The sequence below is a fragment of the Gorilla gorilla genome, chromosome 1 (assembly GCF_029281585.2).
Source record: "Gorilla gorilla gorilla isolate KB3781 chromosome 1, NHGRI_mGorGor1-v2.1_pri, whole genome shotgun sequence".
Classification (NCBI taxonomy): Eukaryota; Metazoa; Chordata; class Mammalia; order Primates; family Hominidae; genus Gorilla; species Gorilla gorilla.
Window position 1 is genome coordinate 16,671,021 of NC_073224.2, and position 17,787 is coordinate 16,688,807.

At 66.8% G+C, this 17,787-nt stretch overlaps 8 non-coding genes across 8 annotated transcripts; all 8 read right to left on the minus strand.

Moving 5' to 3' along the window:
* Positions 1–283: 283 nt before the first annotated feature.
* On the minus strand, positions 284–402 carry LOC129529776 (5S ribosomal RNA). The gene has a single exon (XR_008675331.1). It is a non-coding gene; the product is annotated as a 5S ribosomal RNA (ribosomal RNA).
* A 2,129-nt stretch (positions 403–2,531) lies between these two features.
* LOC129529772 (5S ribosomal RNA) lies at positions 2,532–2,650 on the minus strand. The gene has a single exon (XR_008675330.1). It is a non-coding gene; the product is annotated as a 5S ribosomal RNA (ribosomal RNA).
* Positions 2,651–4,779: 2,129 nt separating this feature from the next.
* On the minus strand, positions 4,780–4,898 carry LOC129529766 (5S ribosomal RNA). The gene has a single exon (XR_008675329.1). It is a non-coding gene; the product is annotated as a 5S ribosomal RNA (ribosomal RNA).
* A 2,129-nt stretch (positions 4,899–7,027) lies between these two features.
* On the minus strand, positions 7,028–7,146 carry LOC129529764 (5S ribosomal RNA). The gene has a single exon (XR_008675326.1). It is a non-coding gene; the product is annotated as a 5S ribosomal RNA (ribosomal RNA).
* A 2,129-nt stretch (positions 7,147–9,275) lies between these two features.
* LOC129529763 (5S ribosomal RNA) lies at positions 9,276–9,394 on the minus strand. Its single transcript, XR_008675325.1, has one exon. It is a non-coding gene; the product is annotated as a 5S ribosomal RNA (ribosomal RNA).
* Positions 9,395–11,523: 2,129 nt separating this feature from the next.
* On the minus strand, positions 11,524–11,642 carry LOC129529762 (5S ribosomal RNA). Its single transcript, XR_008675324.1, has one exon. It is a non-coding gene; the product is annotated as a 5S ribosomal RNA (ribosomal RNA).
* Positions 11,643–13,771: 2,129 nt separating this feature from the next.
* On the minus strand, positions 13,772–13,890 carry LOC129529761 (5S ribosomal RNA). Its single transcript, XR_008675323.1, has one exon. It is a non-coding gene; the product is annotated as a 5S ribosomal RNA (ribosomal RNA).
* A 2,129-nt stretch (positions 13,891–16,019) lies between these two features.
* Positions 16,020–16,138, minus strand: LOC129529760 (5S ribosomal RNA). Its single transcript, XR_008675322.1, has one exon. It is a non-coding gene; the product is annotated as a 5S ribosomal RNA (ribosomal RNA).
* Between the last annotated feature and the right edge of the window lie 1,649 nt (positions 16,139–17,787).

Sequence of the window (17,787 nt, forward strand, 5' to 3'; positions counted from 1 at the left end):
CACTCTGGGAGGCAGAGGCGGGTGGATCACGAGGTCAGGAGCTCGAGACCATCCCGGCTAACAGGGTGAAACCCCGTCTCTAGGAAAAAGAGAAAAAATTAGCCGGGCGAGGTGGCGGGCGCCTGTAGGCCCAGCTACTCGGGAGGCTGAGGCCGGAGAATGGCGTGAACCCGGGAGGCGGAGCTTGCAGTGAGCCGAGATGGCGCCACTGCACTCCAGCCTGGGCGACAGAGCGAGACTCCGTCTGGAAGAAAAGGAAAGAAAAGCAGAAAGCCAAAGAAAAAGCCTACAGCACCCGGTATTCCCAGGCGGTCTCCCATCCAAGTACTAACCAGGCCCGACCCTGCTTAGCTTCCGAGATCAGACGAGATCGGGCGCGTTCAGGGTGGTATGGCCGTAGACGCCCGAGGAGGCGCCTGGCTGCCCCAAGAGCCCGGCCGGGCCGTGCCCGCCGGATTGCAGCCGTCACCGCCGGCCCGGGGCCGCGGGGCTCGGATCGGGGACCCCCGAGCCGCTGGCCCGCGGCCTTCCCCCGGCTCCCGTGCTCCCGAGGTTCCACCACATCGGGCCCGCTGGGAGCAGGGAGTGCTCCGAGGCGTCAGGGCCCAGGGCCCACCATCCTGGGACGCCCTCCGTTCCTCCGCCCTGTGGCTGACGCAGCGTTTTGGATCCCTCGCCGCACAGGGGCTCCTGCGAGGCCCCCTCTTGCCCCACCCACCCCGAGCCGTCAGTGCTGGCCAAAGGCCAACAGCCGGCCTAGCCGCGCGGTGCCTTTCTCTCACAACGCCCCCACCACGGTCGCTGGTCTCGACCAAGACCCGGCCGGGGGGCAAGAGGGCGTGGGGTGTAGCCGGTCGTGGGGTGGCCCCGTTTTGCGCCGGGCTGGCACTAGGGGCGGCGGCCTGATCTCGGGTGAGAGGGCCTGAGAGAAACCCAGACACACCCCACCACCAGCAGGAGCAAATCCACTCCCCCACACACAGACACACCCGGGCGCGCTCGCACGCGCGCTCGCGGACACACACACACACAGAAACACACACACACTGACACACACACACACAGAGACACACACACACAGACACACGCACACCCACACACACGCGCACGCACACACACACGCGGCTTGAAGGAGAGCAAGGACGAGATCGATGGAGAGATAGAAACCGAGTGAGGGAGAGAGACAGCGATCGACAGAGAGAGGGGAGGGCGAGAGGGAAGGAGACAGACAGGCTGAGAAAGAGAGAGGGACAGAGAAAGAGAGAGAGAGACAGAGAGACGGAGGGAAAACGGCAGAAGTAGCGCGAGGTCCACGGGGAAACCTAGAAGAGAGAGGCGGAGGGAGCTAGAGAGCGAGAGCGATAGAGACTGAGAGAGGAAGCGCCCGGCTCCGTTAGGCAGCGCCCTCTTGAGCAGGTCGGGATAGGGTGGAGGGGGCTTGGGCTGCGCCAGAACACGGGGGCCAGGCGGTCCGTGCGAGAGGACCGACGGAGCGCTGAGACGGGCTTTTTCTTGGATGAATTGCTTGCTTTGGAGGTGGGTTTCGTAGGCTCCTGCCTTTCTTGGCACCTCCCTGTGCTCTGGGTGCCTTGCGGCGGGCCCCGAGATTTGCAGAGCGCGCCCGCCCGTTTGGCGGGAGCCGTGGCACCGGGCGGGCCTGGAGGCCTGGGTCTCTGGCGTGTCCTCGGGACTGGAGTCGTGGACACGAAGTCGGGGGCATTGGGAATCCCGGGTGCACAGGGACTGTTTTCCTGGTGGCTGGCGAAGCAATGTCCTTCCCCCGGGTAAAGCAGCCCATGCGTTCTGGAGCCGAGGTCTTGGTTGGCGTCCGTGGCACCCGCTGCCCCTGCCCGCCCCTTGCCCCGGTTTGGAAGGGTGCGACGACGGCGCCCGATGGGTGAATTGAATGGCCTGGGCGTTCCGGGAGCGGGAAGGCACCGCGAACGGACGGGACCCCGCGGCTGCGACTTTGGGGTCCGGCCCCCTGCCCTCCCAGGCTGGAGCCGGGCGCCTGGCGGGGCGGCGGCGAGGCGGAAGCGGTGGGACGCTGCTGCCCGGCGTGCAGTAGGGGCGGACCCCCAGGAGGAGGACCCCGGCTGCGGCGGGGGTGTAGGTGGGCGGTAAAGGGGGAGCAGAGTCAGGGGAGGTTGGGAAGCATGGCGACTGTAGGGGGAAGGGAGGCAGCGGGGAAGCCAAAAAAGCCTGCAGCAGGCCGTGCGGGCGCGGTGGCTCCCGCCTGTAATCCCAGCACTCTGGGAGGCAGAGGCGGGTGGATCACGAGGTCAGGAGCTCGAGACCATCCCGGCTAACAGGGTGAAACCCCGTCTCTAGGAAAAAGAGAAAAAATTAGCCGGGCGAGGTGGCGGGCGCCTGTAGGCCCAGCTACTCGGGAGGCTGAGGCCGGAGAATGGCGTGAACCCGGGAGGCGGAGCTTGCAGTGAGCCGAGATGGCGCCACTGCACTCCAGCCTGGGCGACAGAGCGAGACTCCGTCTGGAAGAAAAGGAAAGAAAAGCAGAAAGCCAAAGAAAAAGCCTACAGCACCCGGTATTCCCAGGCGGTCTCCCATCCAAGTACTAACCAGGCCCGACCCTGCTTAGCTTCCGAGATCAGACGAGATCGGGCGCGTTCAGGGTGGTATGGCCGTAGACGCCCGAGGAGGCGCCTGGCTGCCCCAAGAGCCCGGCCGGGCCGTGCCCGCCGGATTGCAGCCGTCACCGCCGGCCCGGGGCCGCGGGGCTCGGATCGGGGACCCCCGAGCCGCTGGCCCGCGGCCTTCCCCCGGCTCCCGTGCTCCCGAGGTTCCACCACATCGGGCCCGCTGGGAGCAGGGAGTGCTCCGAGGCGTCAGGGCCCAGGGCCCACCATCCTGGGACGCCCTCCGTTCCTCCGCCCTGTGGCGGACGCAGCGTTTTGGATCCCTCGCCGCACAGGGGCTCCTGCGAGGCCCCCTCTTGCCCCACCCACCCCGAGCCGTCAGTGCTGGCCAAAGGCCAACAGCCGGCCTAGCCGCGCGGTGCCTTTCTCTCACAACGCCCCCACCACGGTCGCTGGTCTCGACCAAGACCCGGCCGGGGGGCAAGAGGGCGTGGGGTGTAGCCGGTCGTGGGGTGGCCCCGTTTTGCGCCGGGCTGGCACTAGGGGCGGCGGCCTGATCTTGGGTGAGAGGGCCTGAGAGAAACCCAGACACACCCCACCACCAGCAGGAGCAAATCCACTCCCCCACACACAGACACACCCGGGCGCGCTCGCACGCGCGCTCGCGGACACACACACACACAGAAACACACACACACTGACACACACACACACAGAGACACACACACACAGACACACGCACACCCACACACACGCGCACGCACACACACACGCGGCTTGAAGGAGAGCAAGGACGAGATCGATGGAGAGATAGAAACCGAGTGAGGGAGAGAGACAGCGATCGACAGAGAGAGGGGAGGGCGAGAGGGAAGGAGACAGACAGGCTGAGAAAGAGAGAGGGACAGAGAAAGAGAGAGAGAGACAGAGAGACGGAGGGAAAACGGCAGAAGTAGCGCGAGGTCCACGGGGAAACCTAGAAGAGAGAGGCGGAGGGAGCTAGAGAGCGAGAGCGATAGAGACTGAGAGAGGAAGCGCCCGGCTCCGTTAGGCAGCGCCCTCTTGAGCAGGTCGGGATAGGGTGGAGGGGGCTTGGGCTGCGCCAGAACACGGGGGCCAGGCGGTCCGTGCGAGAGGACCGACGGAGCGCTGAGACGGGCTTTTTCTTGGATGAATTGCTTGCTTTGGAGGTGGGTTTCGTAGGCTCCTGCCTTTCTTGGCACCTCCCTGTGCTCTGGGTGCCTTGCGGCGGGCCCCGAGATTTGCAGAGCGCGCCCGCCCGTTTGGCGGGAGCCGTGGCACCGGGCGGGCCCGGAGGCCTGGGTCTCTGGCGTGTCCTCGGGACTGGAGTCGTGGACACGAAGTCGGGGGCATTGGGAATCCCGGGTGCACAGGGACTGTTTTCCTGGTGGCTGGCGAAGCAATGTCCTTCCCCCGGGTAAAGCAGCCCATGCGTTATGGAGCCGAGGTCTTGGTTGGCGTCCGTGGCACCCGCTGCCCCTGCCCGCCCCTTGCCCCGGTTTGGAAGGGTGCGACGACGGCGCCCGATGGGTGAATTGAATGGCCTGGGCGTTCCGGGAGCGGGAAGGCACCGCGAACGGACGGGACCCCGCGGCTGCGACTTTGGGGTCCGGCCCCCTGCCCTCCCAGGCTGGAGCCGGGCGCCTGGCGGGGCGGCGGCGAGGCGGAAGCGGTGGGACGCTGCTGCCCGGCGTGCAGTAGGGGCGGACCCCCAGGAGGAGGACCCCGGCTGCGGCGGGGGTGTAGGTGGGCGGTAAAGGGGGAGCAGAGTCAGGGGAGGTTGGGAAGCATGGCGACTGTAGGGGGAAGGGAGGCAGCGGGGAAGCCAAAAAAGCCTGCAGCAGGCCGTGCGGGCGCGGTGGCTCCCGCCTGTAATCCCAGCACTCTGGGAGGCAGAGGCGGGTGGATCACGAGGTCAGGAGCTCGAGACCATCCCGGCTAACAGGGTGAAACCCCGTCTCTAGGAAAAAGAGAAAAAATTAGCCGGGCGAGGTGGCGGGCGCCTGTAGGCCCAGCTACTCGGGAGGCTGAGGCCGGAGAATGGCGTGAACCCGGGAGGCGGAGCTTGCAGTGAGCCGAGATGGCGCCACTGCACTCCAGCCTGGGCGACAGAGCGAGACTCCGTCTGGAAGAAAAGGAAAGAAAAGCAGAAAGCCAAAGAAAAAGCCTACAGCACCCGGTATTCCCAGGCGGTCTCCCATCCAAGTACTAACCAGGCCCGACCCTGCTTAGCTTCCGAGATCAGACGAGATCGGGCGCGTTCAGGGTGGTATGGCCGTAGACGCCCGAGGAGGCGCCTGGCTGCCCCAAGAGCCCGGCCGGGCCGTGCCCGCCGGATTGCAGCCGTCACCGCCGGCCCGGGGCCGCGGGGCTCGGATCGGGGACCCCCGAGCCGCTGGCCCGCGGCCTTCCCCCGGCTCCCGTGCTCCCGAGGTTCCACCACATCGGGCCCGCTGGGAGCAGGGAGTGCTCCGAGGCGTCAGGGCCCAGGGCCCACCATCCTGGGACGCCCTCCGTTCCTCCGCCCTGTGGCTGACGCAGCGTTTTGGATCCCTCGCCGCACAGGGGCTCCTGCGAGGCCCCCTCTTGCCCCACCCACCCCGAGCCGTCAGTGCTGGCCAAAGGCCAACAGCCGGCCTAGCCGCGCGGTGCCTTTCTCTCACAACGCCCCCACCACGGTCGCTGGTCTCGACCAAGACCCGGCCGGGGGGCAAGAGGGCGTGGGGTGTAGCCGGTCGTGGGGTGGCCCCGTTTTGCGCCGGGCTGGCACTAGGGGCGGCGGCCTGATCTCGGGTGAGAGGGCCTGAGAGAAACCCAGACACACCCCACCACCAGCAGGAGCAAATCCACTCCCCCACACACAGACACACCCGGGCGCGCTCGCACGCGCGCTCGCGGACACACACACACACAGAAACACACACACACTGACACACACACACACAGAGACACACACACACAGACACACGCACACCCACACACACGCGCACGCACACACACACGCGGCTTGAAGGAGAGCAAGGACGAGATCGATGGAGAGATAGAAACCGAGTGAGGGAGAGAGACAGCGATCGACAGAGAGAGGGGAGGGCGAGAGGGAAGGAGACAGACAGGCTGAGAAAGAGAGAGGGACAGAGAAAGAGAGAGAGAGACAGAGAGACGGAGGGAAAACGGCAGAAGTAGCGCGAGGTCCACGGGGAAACCTAGAAGAGAGAGGCGGAGGGAGCTAGAGAGCGAGAGCGATAGAGACTGAGAGAGGAAGCGCCCGGCTCCGTTAGGCAGCGCCCTCTTGAGCAGGTCGGGATAGGGTGGAGGGGGCTTGGGCTGCGCCAGAACACGGGGGCCAGGCGGTCCGTGCGAGAGGACCGACGGAGCGCTGAGACGGGCTTTTTCTTGGATGAATTGCTTGCTTTGGAGGTGGGTTTCGTAGGCTCCTGCCTTTCTTGGCACCTCCCTGTGCTCTGGGTGCCTTGCGGCGGGCCCCGAGATTTGCAGAGCGCGCCCGCCCGTTTGGCGGGAGCCGTGGCACCGGGCGGGCCTGGAGGCCTGGGTCTCTGGCGTGTCCTCGGGACTGGAGTCGTGGACACGAAGTCGGGGGCATTGGGAATCCCGGGTGCACAGGGACTGTTTTCCTGGTGGCTGGCGAAGCAATGTCCTTCCCCCGGGTAAAGCAGCCCATGCGTTCTGGAGCCGAGGTCTTGGTTGGCGTCCGTGGCACCCGCTGCCCCTGCCCGCCCCTTGCCCCGGTTTGGAAGGGTGCGACGACGGCGCCCGATGGGTGAATTGAATGGCCTGGGCGTTCCGGGAGCGGGAAGGCACCGCGAACGGACGGGACCCCGCGGCTGCGACTTTGGGGTCCGGCCCCCTGCCCTCCCAGGCTGGAGCCGGGCGCCTGGCGGGGCGGCGGCGAGGCGGAAGCGGTGGGACGCTGCTGCCCGGCGTGCAGTAGGGGCGGACCCCCAGGAGGAGGACCCCGGCTGCGGCGGGGGTGTAGGTGGGCGGTAAAGGGGGAGCAGAGTCAGGGGAGGTTGGGAAGCATGGCGACTGTAGGGGGAAGGGAGGCAGCGGGGAAGCCAAAAAAGCCTGCAGCAGGCCGTGCGGGCGCGGTGGCTCCCGCCTGTAATCCCAGCACTCTGGGAGGCAGAGGCGGGTGGGTCACGAGGTCAGGAGCTCGAGACCATCCCGGCTAACAGGGTGAAACCCCGTCTCTAGGAAAAAGAGAAAAAATTAGCCGGGCGAGGTGGCGGGCGCCTGTAGGCCCAGCTACTCGGGAGGCTGAGGCCGGAGAATGGCGTGAACCCGGGAGGCGGAGCTTGCAGTGAGCCGAGATGGCGCCACTGCACTCCAGCCTGGGCGACAGAGCGAGACTCCGTCTGGAAGAAAAGGAAAGAAAAGCAGAAAGCCAAAGAAAAAGCCTACAGCACCCGGTATTCCCAGGCGGTCTCCCATCCAAGTACTAACCAGGCCCGACCCTGCTTAGCTTCCGAGATCAGACGAGATCGGGCGCGTTCAGGGTGGTATGGCCGTAGACGCCCGAGGAGGCGCCTGGCTGCCCCAAGAGCCCGGCCGGGCCGTGCCCGCCGGATTGCAGCCGTCACCGCCGGCCCGGGGCCGCGGGGCTCGGATCGGGGACCCCCGAGCCGCTGGCCCGCGGCCTTCCCCCGGCTCCCGTGCTCCCGAGGTTCCACCACATCGGGCCCGCTGGGAGCAGGGAGTGCTCCGAGGCGTCAGGGCCCAGGGCCCACCATCCTGGGACGCCCTCCGTTCCTCCGCCCTGTGGCGGACGCAGCGTTTTGGATCCCTCGCCGCACAGGGGCTCCTGCGAGGCCCCCTCTTGCCCCACCCACCCAGAGCCGTCAGTGCTGGCCAAAGGCCAACAGCCGGCCTAGCCGCGCGGTGCCTTTCTCTCACAACGCCCCCACCACGGTCGCTGGTCTCGACCAAGACCCGGCCGGGGGGCAAGAGGGCGTGGGGTGTAGCCGGTCGTGGGGTGGCCCCGTTTTGCGCCGGGCTGGCACTAGGGGCGGCGGCCTGATCTCGGGTGAGAGGGCCTGAGAGAAACCCAGACACACCCCACCACCAGCAGGAGCAAATCCACTCCCCCACACACAGACACACCCGGGCGCGCTCGCACGCGCGCTCGCGGACACACACACACACAGAAACACACACACACTGACACACACACACACAGAGACACACACACACAGACACACGCACACCCACACACACGCGCACGCACACACACACGCGGCTTGAAGGAGAGCAAGGACGAGATCGATGGAGAGATAGAAACCGAGTGAGGGAGAGAGACAGCGATCGACAGAGAGAGGGGAGGGCGAGAGGGAAGGAGACAGACAGGCTGAGAAAGAGAGAGGGACAGAGAAAGAGAGAGAGAGACAGAGAGACGGAGGGAAAACGGCAGAAGTAGCGCGAGGTCCACGGGGAAACCTAGAAGAGAGAGGCGGAGGGAGCTAGAGAGCGAGAGCGATAGAGACTGAGAGAGGAAGCGTCCGGCTCCGTTAGGCAGCGCCCTCTTGAGCAGGTCGGGATAGGGTGGAGGGGGCTTGGGCTGCGCCAGAACACGGGGGCCAGGCGGTCCGTGCGAGAGGACCGACGGAGCGCTGAGACGGGCTTTTTCTTGGATGAATTGCTTGCTTTGGAGGTGGGTTTCGTAGGCTCCTGCCTTTCTTGGCACCTCCCTGTGCTCTGGGTGCCTTGCGGCGGGCCCCGAGATTTGCAGAGCGCGCCCGCCCGTTTGGCGGGAGCCGTGGCACCGGGCGGGCCCAGAGGCCTGGGTCTCTGGCGTGTCCTCGGGACTGGAGTCGTGGACACGAAGTCGGGGGCATTGGGAATCCCGGGTGCACAGGGACTGTTTTCCTGGTGGCTGGCGAAGCAATGTCCTTCCCCCGGGTAAAGCAGCCCATGCGTTCTGGAGCTGAGGTCTTGGTTGGCGTCCGTGGCACCCGCTGCCCCTGCCCGCCCCTTGCCCCGGTTTGGAAGGGTGCGACGACGGCGCCCGATGGGTGAATTGAATGGCCTGGGCGTTCCGGGAGCGGGAAGGCACCGCGAACGGACGGGACCCCGCGGCTGCGACTTTGGGGTCCGGCCCCCTGCCCTCCCAGGCTGGAGCCGGGCGCCTGGCGGGGCGGCGGCGAGGCGGAAGCGGTGGGACGCTGCTGCCCGGCGTGCAGTAGGGGCGGACCCCCAGGAGGAGGACCCCGGCTGCGGCGGGGGTGTAGGTGGGCGGTAAAGGGGGAGCAGAGTCAGGGGAGGTTGGGAAGCATGGCGACTGTAGGGGGAAGGGAGGCAGCGGGGAAGCCAAAAAAGCCTGCAGCAGGCCGTGCGGGCGCGGTGGCTCCCGCCTGTAATCCCAGCACTCTGGGAGGCAGAGGCGGGTGGGTCACGAGGTCAGGAGCTCGAGACCATCCCGGCTAACAGGGTGAAACCCCGTCTCTAGGAAAAAGAGAAAAAATTAGCCGGGCGAGGTGGCGGGCGCCTGTAGGCCCAGCTACTCGGGAGGCTGAGGCCGGAGAATGGCGTGAACCCGGGAGGCGGAGCTTGCAGTGAGCCGAGATGGCGCCACTGCACTCCAGCCTGGGCGACAGAGCGAGACTCCGTCTGGAAGAAAAGGAAAGAAAAGCAGAAAGCCAAAGAAAAAGCCTACAGCACCCGGTATTCCCAGGCGGTCTCCCATCCAAGTACTAACCAGGCCCGACCCTGCTTAGCTTCCGAGATCAGACGAGATCGGGCGCGTTCAGGGTGGTATGGCCGTAGACGCCCGAGGAGGCGCCTGGCTGCCCCAAGAGCCCGGCCGGGCCGTGCCCGCCGGATTGCAGCCGTCACCGCCGGCCCGGGGCCGCGGGGCTCGGATCGGGGACCCCCGAGCCGCTGGCCCGCGGCCTTCCCCCGGCTCCCGTGCTCCCGAGGTTCCACCACATCGGGCCCGCTGGGAGCAGGGAGTGCTCCGAGGCGTCAGGGCCCAGGGCCCACCATCCTGGGACGCCCTCCGTTCCTCCGCCCTGTGGCGGACGCAGCGTTTTGGATCCCTCGCCGCACAGGGGCTCCTGCGAGGCCCCCTCTTGCCCCACCCACCCCGAGCCGTCAGTGCTGGCCAAAGGCCAACAGCCGGCCTAGCCGCGCGGTGCCTTTCTCTCACAACGCCCCCACCATGGTCGCTGGTCTCGACCAAGACCCGGCCGGGGTGCAAGAGGGCGTGGGGTGTAGCCGGTCGTGGGGTGGCCCCGTTTTGCGCCGGGCTGGCACTAGGGGCGGCGGCCTGATCTCGGGTGAGAGGGCCTGAGAGAAACCCAGACACACCCCACCACCAGCAGGAGCAAATCCACTCCCCCACACACAGACACACCCGGGCGCGCTCGCACGCGCGCTCGCGGACACACACACACACAGAAACACACACACACTGACACACACACACACAGAGACACACACACACAGACACACGCACACCCACACACACGCGCACGCACACACACACGCGGCTTGAAGGAGAGCAAGGACGAGATCGATGGAGAGATAGAAACCGAGTGAGGGAGAGAGACAGCGATCGACAGAGAGAGGGGAGGGCGAGAGGGAAGGAGACAGACAGGCTGAGAAAGAGAGAGGGACAGAGAAAGAGAGAGAGAGACAGAGAGACGGAGGGAAAACGGCAGAAGTAGCGCGAGGTCCACGGGGAAACCTAGAAGAGAGAGGCGGAGGGAGCTAGAGAGCGAGAGCGATAGAGACTGAGAGAGGAAGCGTCCGGCTCCGTTAGGCAGCGCCCTCTTGAGCAGGTCGGGATAGGGTGGAGGGGGCTTGGGCTGCGCCAGAACACGGGGGCCAGGCGGTCCGTGCGAGAGGACCGACGGAGCGCTGAGACGGGCTTTTTCTTGGATGAATTGCTTGCTTTGGAGGTGGGTTTCGTAGGCTCCTGCCTTTCTTGGCACCTCCCTGTGCTCTGGGTGCCTTGCGGCGGGCCCCGAGATTTGCAGAGCGCGCCCGCCCGTTTGGCGGGAGCCGTGGCACCGGGCGGGCCCGGAGGCCTGGGTCTCTGGCGTGTCCTCGGGACTGGAGTCGTGGACACGAAGTCGGGGGCATTGGGAATCCCGGGTGCACAGGGACTGTTTTCCTGGTGGCTGGCGAAGCAATGTCCTTCCCCCGGGTAAAGCAGCCCATGCGTTCTGGAGCCGAGGTCTTGGTTGGCGTCCGTGGCACCCGCTGCCCCTGCCCGCCCCTTGCCCCGGTTTGGAAGGGTGCGACGACGGCGCCCGATGGGTGAATTGAATGGCCTGGGCGTTCCGGGAGCGGGAAGGCACCGCGAACGGACGGGACCCCGCGGCTGCGACTTTGGGGTCCGGCCCCCTGCCCTCCCAGGCTGGAGCCGGGCGCCTGGCGGGGCGGTGGCGAGGCGGAAGCGGTGGGACGCTGCTGCCCGGCGTGCAGTAGGGGCGGACCCCCAGGAGGAGGACCCCGGCTGCGGCGGGGGTGTAGGTGGGCGGTAAAGGGGGAGCAGAGTCAGGGGAGGTTGGGAAGCATGGCGACTGTAGGGGGAAGGGAGGCAGCGGGGAAGCCAAAAAAGCCTGCAGCAGGCCGTGCGGGCGCGGTGGCTCCCGCCTGTAATCCCAGCACTCTGGGAGGCAGAGGCGGGTGGGTCACGAGGTCAGGAGCTCGAGACCATCCCGGCTAACAGGGTGAAACCCCGTCTCTAGGAAAAAGAGAAAAAATTAGCCGGGCGAGGTGGCGGGCGCCTGTAGGCCCAGCTACTCGGGAGGCTGAGGCCGGAGAATGGCGTGAACCCGGGAGGCGGAGCTTGCAGTGAGCCGAGATGGCGCCACTGCACTCCAGCCTGGGCGACAGAGCGAGACTCCGTCTGGAAGAAAAGGAAAGAAAAGCAGAAAGCCAAAGAAAAAGCCTACAGCACCCGGTATTCCCAGGCGGTCTCCCATCCAAGTACTAACCAGGCCCGACCCTGCTTAGCTTCCGAGATCAGACGAGATCGGGCGCGTTCAGGGTGGTATGGCCGTAGACGCCCGAGGAGGCGCCTGGCTGCCCCAAGAGCCCGGCCGGGCCGTGCCCGCCGGATTGCAGCCGTCACCGCCGGCCCGGGGCCGCGGGGCTCGGATCGGGGACCCCCGAGCCGCTGGCCCGCGGCCTTCCCCCGGCTCCCGTGCTCCCGAGGTTCCACCACATCGGGCCCGCTGGGAGCAGGGAGTGCTCCGAGGCGTCAGGGCCCAGGGCCCACCATCCTGGGACGCCCTCCGTTCCTCCGCCCTGTGGCGGACGCAGCGTTTTGGATCCCTCGCCGCACAGGGGCTCCTGCGAGGCCCCCTCTTGCCCCACCCACCCAGAGCCGTCAGTGCTGGCCAAAGGCCTACAGCCGGCCTAGCCGCGCGGTGCCTTTCTCTCACAACGCCCCCACCACGGTCGCTGGTCTCGACCAAGACCCGGCCGGGGGGCAAGAGGGCGTGGGGTGTAGCCGGTCGTGGGGTGGCCCCGTTTTGCGCCGGGCTGGCACTAGGGGCGGCGGCCTGATCTCGGGTGAGAGGGCCTGAGAGAAACCCAGACACACCCCACCACCAGCAGGAGCAAATCCACTCCCCCACACACAGACACACCCGGGCGCGCTCGCACGCGCGCTCGCGGACACACACACACACAGAAACACACACACACTGACACACACACACACAGAGACACACACACACAGACACACGCACACCCACACACACGCGCACGCACACACACACGCGGCTTGAAGGAGAGCAAGGACGAGATCGATGGAGAGATAGAAACCGAGTGAGGGAGAGAGACAGCGATCGACAGAGAGAGGGGAGGGCGAGAGGGAAGGAGACAGACAGGCTGAGAAAGAGAGAGGGACAGAGAAAGAGAGAGAGAGACAGAGAGACGGAGGGAAAACGGCAGAAGTAGCGCGAGGTCCACGGGGAAACCTAGAAGAGAGAGGCGGAGGGAGCTAGAGAGCGAGAGCGATAGAGACTGAGAGAGGAAGCGTCCGGCTCCGTTAGGCAGCGCCCTCTTGAGCAGGTCGGGATAGGGTGGAGGGGGCTTGGGCTGCGCCAGAACACGGGGGCCAGGCGGTCCGTGCGAGAGGACCGACGGAGCGCTGAGACGGGCTTTTTCTTGGATGAATTGCTTGCTTTGGAGGTGGGTTTCGTAGGCTCCTGCCTTTCTTGGCACCTCCCTGTGCTCTGGGTGCCTTGCGGCGGGCCCCGAGATTTGCAGAGCGCGCCCGCCCGTTTGGCGGGAGCCGTGGCACCGGGCGGGCCCGGAGGCCTGGGTCTCTGGCGTGTCCTCGGGACTGGAGTCGTGGACACGAAGTCGGGGGCATTGGGAATCCCGGGTGCACAGGGACTGTTTTCCTGGTGGCTGGCGAAGCAATGTCCTTCCCCCGGGTAAAGCAGCCCATGCGTTCTGGAGCCGAGGTCTTGGTTGGCGTCCGTGGCACCCGCTGCCCCTGCCCGCCCCTTGCCCCGGTTTGGAAGGGTGCGACGACGGCGCCCGATGGGTGAATTGAATGGCCTGGGCGTTCCGGGAGCGGGAAGGCACCGCGAACGGACGGGACCCCGCGGCTGCGACTTTGGGGTCCGGCCCCCTGCCCTCCCAGGCTGGAGCCGGGCGCCTGGCGGGGCGGCGGCGAGGCGGAAGCGGTGGGACGCTGCTGCCCGGCGTGCAGTAGGGGCGGACCCCCAGGAGGAGGACCCCGGCTGCGGCGGGGGTGTAGGTGGGCGGTAAAGGGGGAGCAGAGTCAGGGGAGGTTGGGAAGCATGGCGACTGTAGGGGGAAGGGAGGCAGCGGGGAAGCCAAAAAAGCCTGCAGCAGGCCGTGCGGGCGCGGTGGCTCCCGCCTGTAATCCCAGCACTCTGGGAGGCAGAGGCGGGTGGGTCACGAGGTCAGGAGCTCGAGACCATCCCGGCTAACAGGGTGAAACCCCGTCTCTAGGAAAAAGAGAAAAAATTAGCCGGGCGAGGTGGCGGGCGCCTGTAGGCCCAGCTACTCGGGAGGCTGAGGCCGGAGAATGGCGTGAACCCGGGAGGCGGAGCTTGCAGTGAGCCGAGATGGCGCCACTGCACTCCAGCCTGGGCGACAGAGCGAGACTCCGTCTGGAAGAAAAGGAAAGAAAAGCAGAAAGCCAAAGAAAAAGCCTACAGCACCCGGTATTCCCAGGCGGTCTCCCATCCAAGTACTAACCAGGCCCGACCCTGCTTAGCTTCCGAGATCAGACGAGATCGGGCGCGTTCAGGGTGGTATGGCCGTAGACGCCCGAGGAGGCGCCTGGCTGCCCCAAGAGCCCGGCCGGGCCGTGCCCGCCGGATTGCAGCCGTCACCGCCGGCCCGGGGCCGCGGGGCTCGGATCGGGGACCCCCGAGCCGCTGGCCCGCGGCCTTCCCCCGGCTCCCGTGCTCCCGAGGTTCCACCACATCGGGCCCGCTGGGAGCAGGGAGTGCTCCGAGGCGTCAGGGCCCAGGGCCCACCATCCTGGGACGCCCTCCGTTCCTCCGCCCTGTGGCGGACGCAGCGTTTTGGATCCCTCGCCGCACAGGGGCTCCTGCGAGGCCCCCTCTTGCCCCACCCACCCCGAGCCGTCAGTGCTGGCCAAAGGCCAACAGCCGGCCTAGCCGCGCGGTGCCTTTCTCTCACAACGCCCCCACCACGGTCGCTGGTCTCGACCAAGACCCGGCCGGGGGGCAAGAGGGCGTGGGGTGTAGCCGGTCGTGGGGTGGCCCCGTTTTGCGCCGGGCTGGCACTAGGGGCGGCGGCCTGATCTCGGGTGAGAGGGCCTGAGAGAAACCCAGACACACCCCACCACCAGCAGGAGCAAATCCACTCCCCCACACACAGACACACCCGGGCGCGCTCGCACGCGCGCTCGCGGACACACACACACACAGAAACACACACACACTGACACACACACACACAGAGACACACACACACAGACACACGCACACCCACACACACGCGCACGCACACACACACGCGGCTTGAAGGAGAGCAAGGACGAGATCGATGGAGAGATAGAAACCGAGTGAGGGAGAGAGACAGCGATCGACAGAGAGAGGGGAGGGCGAGAGGGAAGGAGACAGACAGGCTGAGAAAGAGAGAGGGACAGAGAAAGAGAGAGAGAGACAGAGAGACGGAGGGAAAACGGCAGAAGTAGCGCGAGGTCCACGGGGAAACCTAGAAGAGAGAGGCGGAGGGAGCTAGAGAGCGAGAGCGATAGAGACTGAGAGAGGAAGCGTCCGGCTCCGTTAGGCAGCGCCCTCTTGAGCAGGTCGGGATAGGGTGGAGGGGGCTTGGGCTGCGCCAGAACACGGGGGCCAGGCGGTCCGTGCGAGAGGACCGACGGAGCGCTGAGACGGGCTTTTTCTTGGATGAATTGCTTGCTTTGGAGGTGGGTTTCGTAGGCTCCTGCCTTTCTTGGCACCTCCCTGTGCTCTGGGTGCCTTGCGGCGGGCCCCGAGATTTGCAGAGCGCGCCCGCCCGTTTGGCGGGAGCCGTGGCACCGGGCGGGCCCGGAGGCCTGGGTCTCTGGCGTGTCCTCGGGACTGGAGTCGTGGACACGAAGTCGGGGGCATTGGGAATCCCGGGTGCACAGGGACTGTTTTCCTGGTGGCTGGCGAAGCAATGTCCTTCCCCCGGGTAAAGCAGCCCATGCGTTCTGGAGCCGAGGTCTTGGTTGGCGTCCGTGGCACCCGCTGCCCCTGCCCGCCCCTTGCCCCGGTTTGGAAGGGTGCGACGACGGCGCCCGATGGGTGAATTGAATGGCCTGGGCGTTCCGGGAGCGGGAAGGCACCGCGAACGGACGGGACCCCGCGGCTGCGACTTTGGGGTCCGGCCCCCTGCCCTCCCAGGCTGGAGCCGGGCGCCTGGCGGGGCGGCGGCGAGGCGGAAGCGGTGGGACGCTGCTGCCCGGCGTGCAGTAGGGGCGGACCCCCAGGAGGAGGACCCCGGCTGCGGCGGGGGTGTAGGTGGGCGGTAAAGGGGGAGCAGAGTCAGGGGAGGTTGGGAAGCATGGCGACTGTAGGGGGAAGGGAGGCAGCGGGGAAGCCAAAAAAGCCTGCAGCAGGCCGTGCGGGCGCGGTGGCTCCCGCCTGTAATCCCAGCACTCTGGGAGGCAGAGGCGGGTGGGTCACGAGGTCAGGAGCTCGAGACCATCCCGGCTAACAGGGTGAAACCCCGTCTCTAGGAAAAAGAGAAAAAATTAGCCGGGCGAGGTGGCGGGCGCCTGTAGGCCCAGCTACTCGGGAGGCTGAGGCCGGAGAATGGCGTGAACCCGGGAGGCGGAGCTTGCAGTGAGCCGAGATGGCGCCACTGCACTCCAGCCTGGGCGACAGAGCGAGACTCCGTCTGGAAGAAAAGGAAAGAAAAGCAGAAAGCCAAAGAAAAAGCCTACAGCACCCGGTATTCCCAGGCGGTCTCCCATCCAAGTACTAACCAGGCCCGACCCTGCTTAGCTTCCGAGATCAGACGAGATCGGGCGCGTTCAGGGTGGTATGGCCGTAGACGCCCGAGGAGGCGCCTGGCTGCCCCAAGAGCCCGGCCGGGCCGTGCCCGCCGGATTGCAGCCGTCACCGCCGGCCCGGGGCCGCGGGGCTCGGATCGGGGACCCCCGAGCCGCTGGCCCGCGGCCTTCCCCCGGCTCCCGTGCTCCCGAGGTTCCACCACATCGGGCCCGCTGGGAGCAGGGAGTGCTCCGAGGCGTCAGGGCCCAGGGCCCACGATCCTGTGACGCCCTCCGTTCCTCCGCCCTGTGGCGGAGGCAGCGTTTTGGATCCCTCGCCGCACAGGGGCTCCTGCGAGGCCCCCTCTTGCCCCACCCACCCAGAGCCGTGAGTGCTGGCCAAAGGCCAACAGCCGGCCTAGCCGCGCGGTGCCTTTCTCTCACAACGCCCCCACCACGGTCGCTGGTCTCGACCAAGACCCGGCCGGGGGGCAAGAGGGCGTGGGGTGTAGCCGGTCGTGGGGTGGCCCCGTTTTGCGCCGGGCTGGCACTAGGGGCGGCGGCCTGATCTCGGGTGAGAGGGCCTGAGAGAAACCCAGACACACCCCACCACCAGCAGGAGCAAATCCACTCCCCCACACACAGACACACCCGGGCGCGCTCGCACGCGCGCTCGCGGACACACACACACACAGAAACACACACACACTGACACACACACACACAGAGACACACACACACAGACACACGCACACCCACACACACGCGCACGCACACACACACGCGGCTTGAAGGAGAGCAAGGACGAGATCGATGGAGAGATAGAAACCGAGTGAGGGAGAGAGACAGCGATCGACAGAGAGAGGGGAGGGCGAGAGGGAAGGAGACAGACAGGCTGAGAAAGAGAGAGGGACAGAGAAAGAGAGAGAGAGACAGAGAGACGGAGGGAAAACGGCAGAAGTAGCGCGAGGTCCACGGGGAAACCTAGAAGAGAGAGGCGGAGGGAGCTAGAGAGCGAGAGCGATAGAGACTGAGAGAGGAAGCGTCCGGCTCCGTTAGGCAGCGCCCTCTTGAGCAGGTCGGGATAGGGTGGAGGGGGCTTGGGCTGCGCCAGAACACGGGGGCCAGGCGGTCCGTGCGAGAGGACCGACGGAGCGCTGAGACGGGCTTTTTCTTGGATGAATTGCTTGCTTTGGAGGTGGGTTTCGTAGGCTCCTGCCTTTCTTGGCACCTCCCTGTGCTCTGGGTGCCTTGCGGCGGGCCCCGAGATTTGCAGAGCGCGCCCGCCCGTTTGGCGGGAGCCGTGGCACCGGGCGGGCCCGGAGGCCTGGGTCTCTGGCGTGTCCTCGGGACTGGAGTCGTGGACACGAAGTCGGGGGCATTGGGAATCCCGGGTGCACAGGGACTGTTTTCCTGGTGGCTGGCGAAGCAATGTCCTTCCCCCGGGTAAAGCAGCCCATGCGTTCTGGAGCCGAGGTCTTGGTTGGCGTCCGTGGCACCCGCTGCCCCTGCCCGCCCCTTGCCCCGGTTTGGAAGGGTGCGACGACGGCGCCCGATGGGTGAATTGAATGGCCTGGGCGTTCCGGGAGCGGGAAGGCACCGCGAACGGACGGGACCCCGCGGCTGCGACTTTGGGGTCCGGCCCCCTGCCCTCCCAGGCTGGAGCCGGGCGCCTGGCGGGGCGGCGGCGAGGCGGAAGCGGTGGGACGCTGC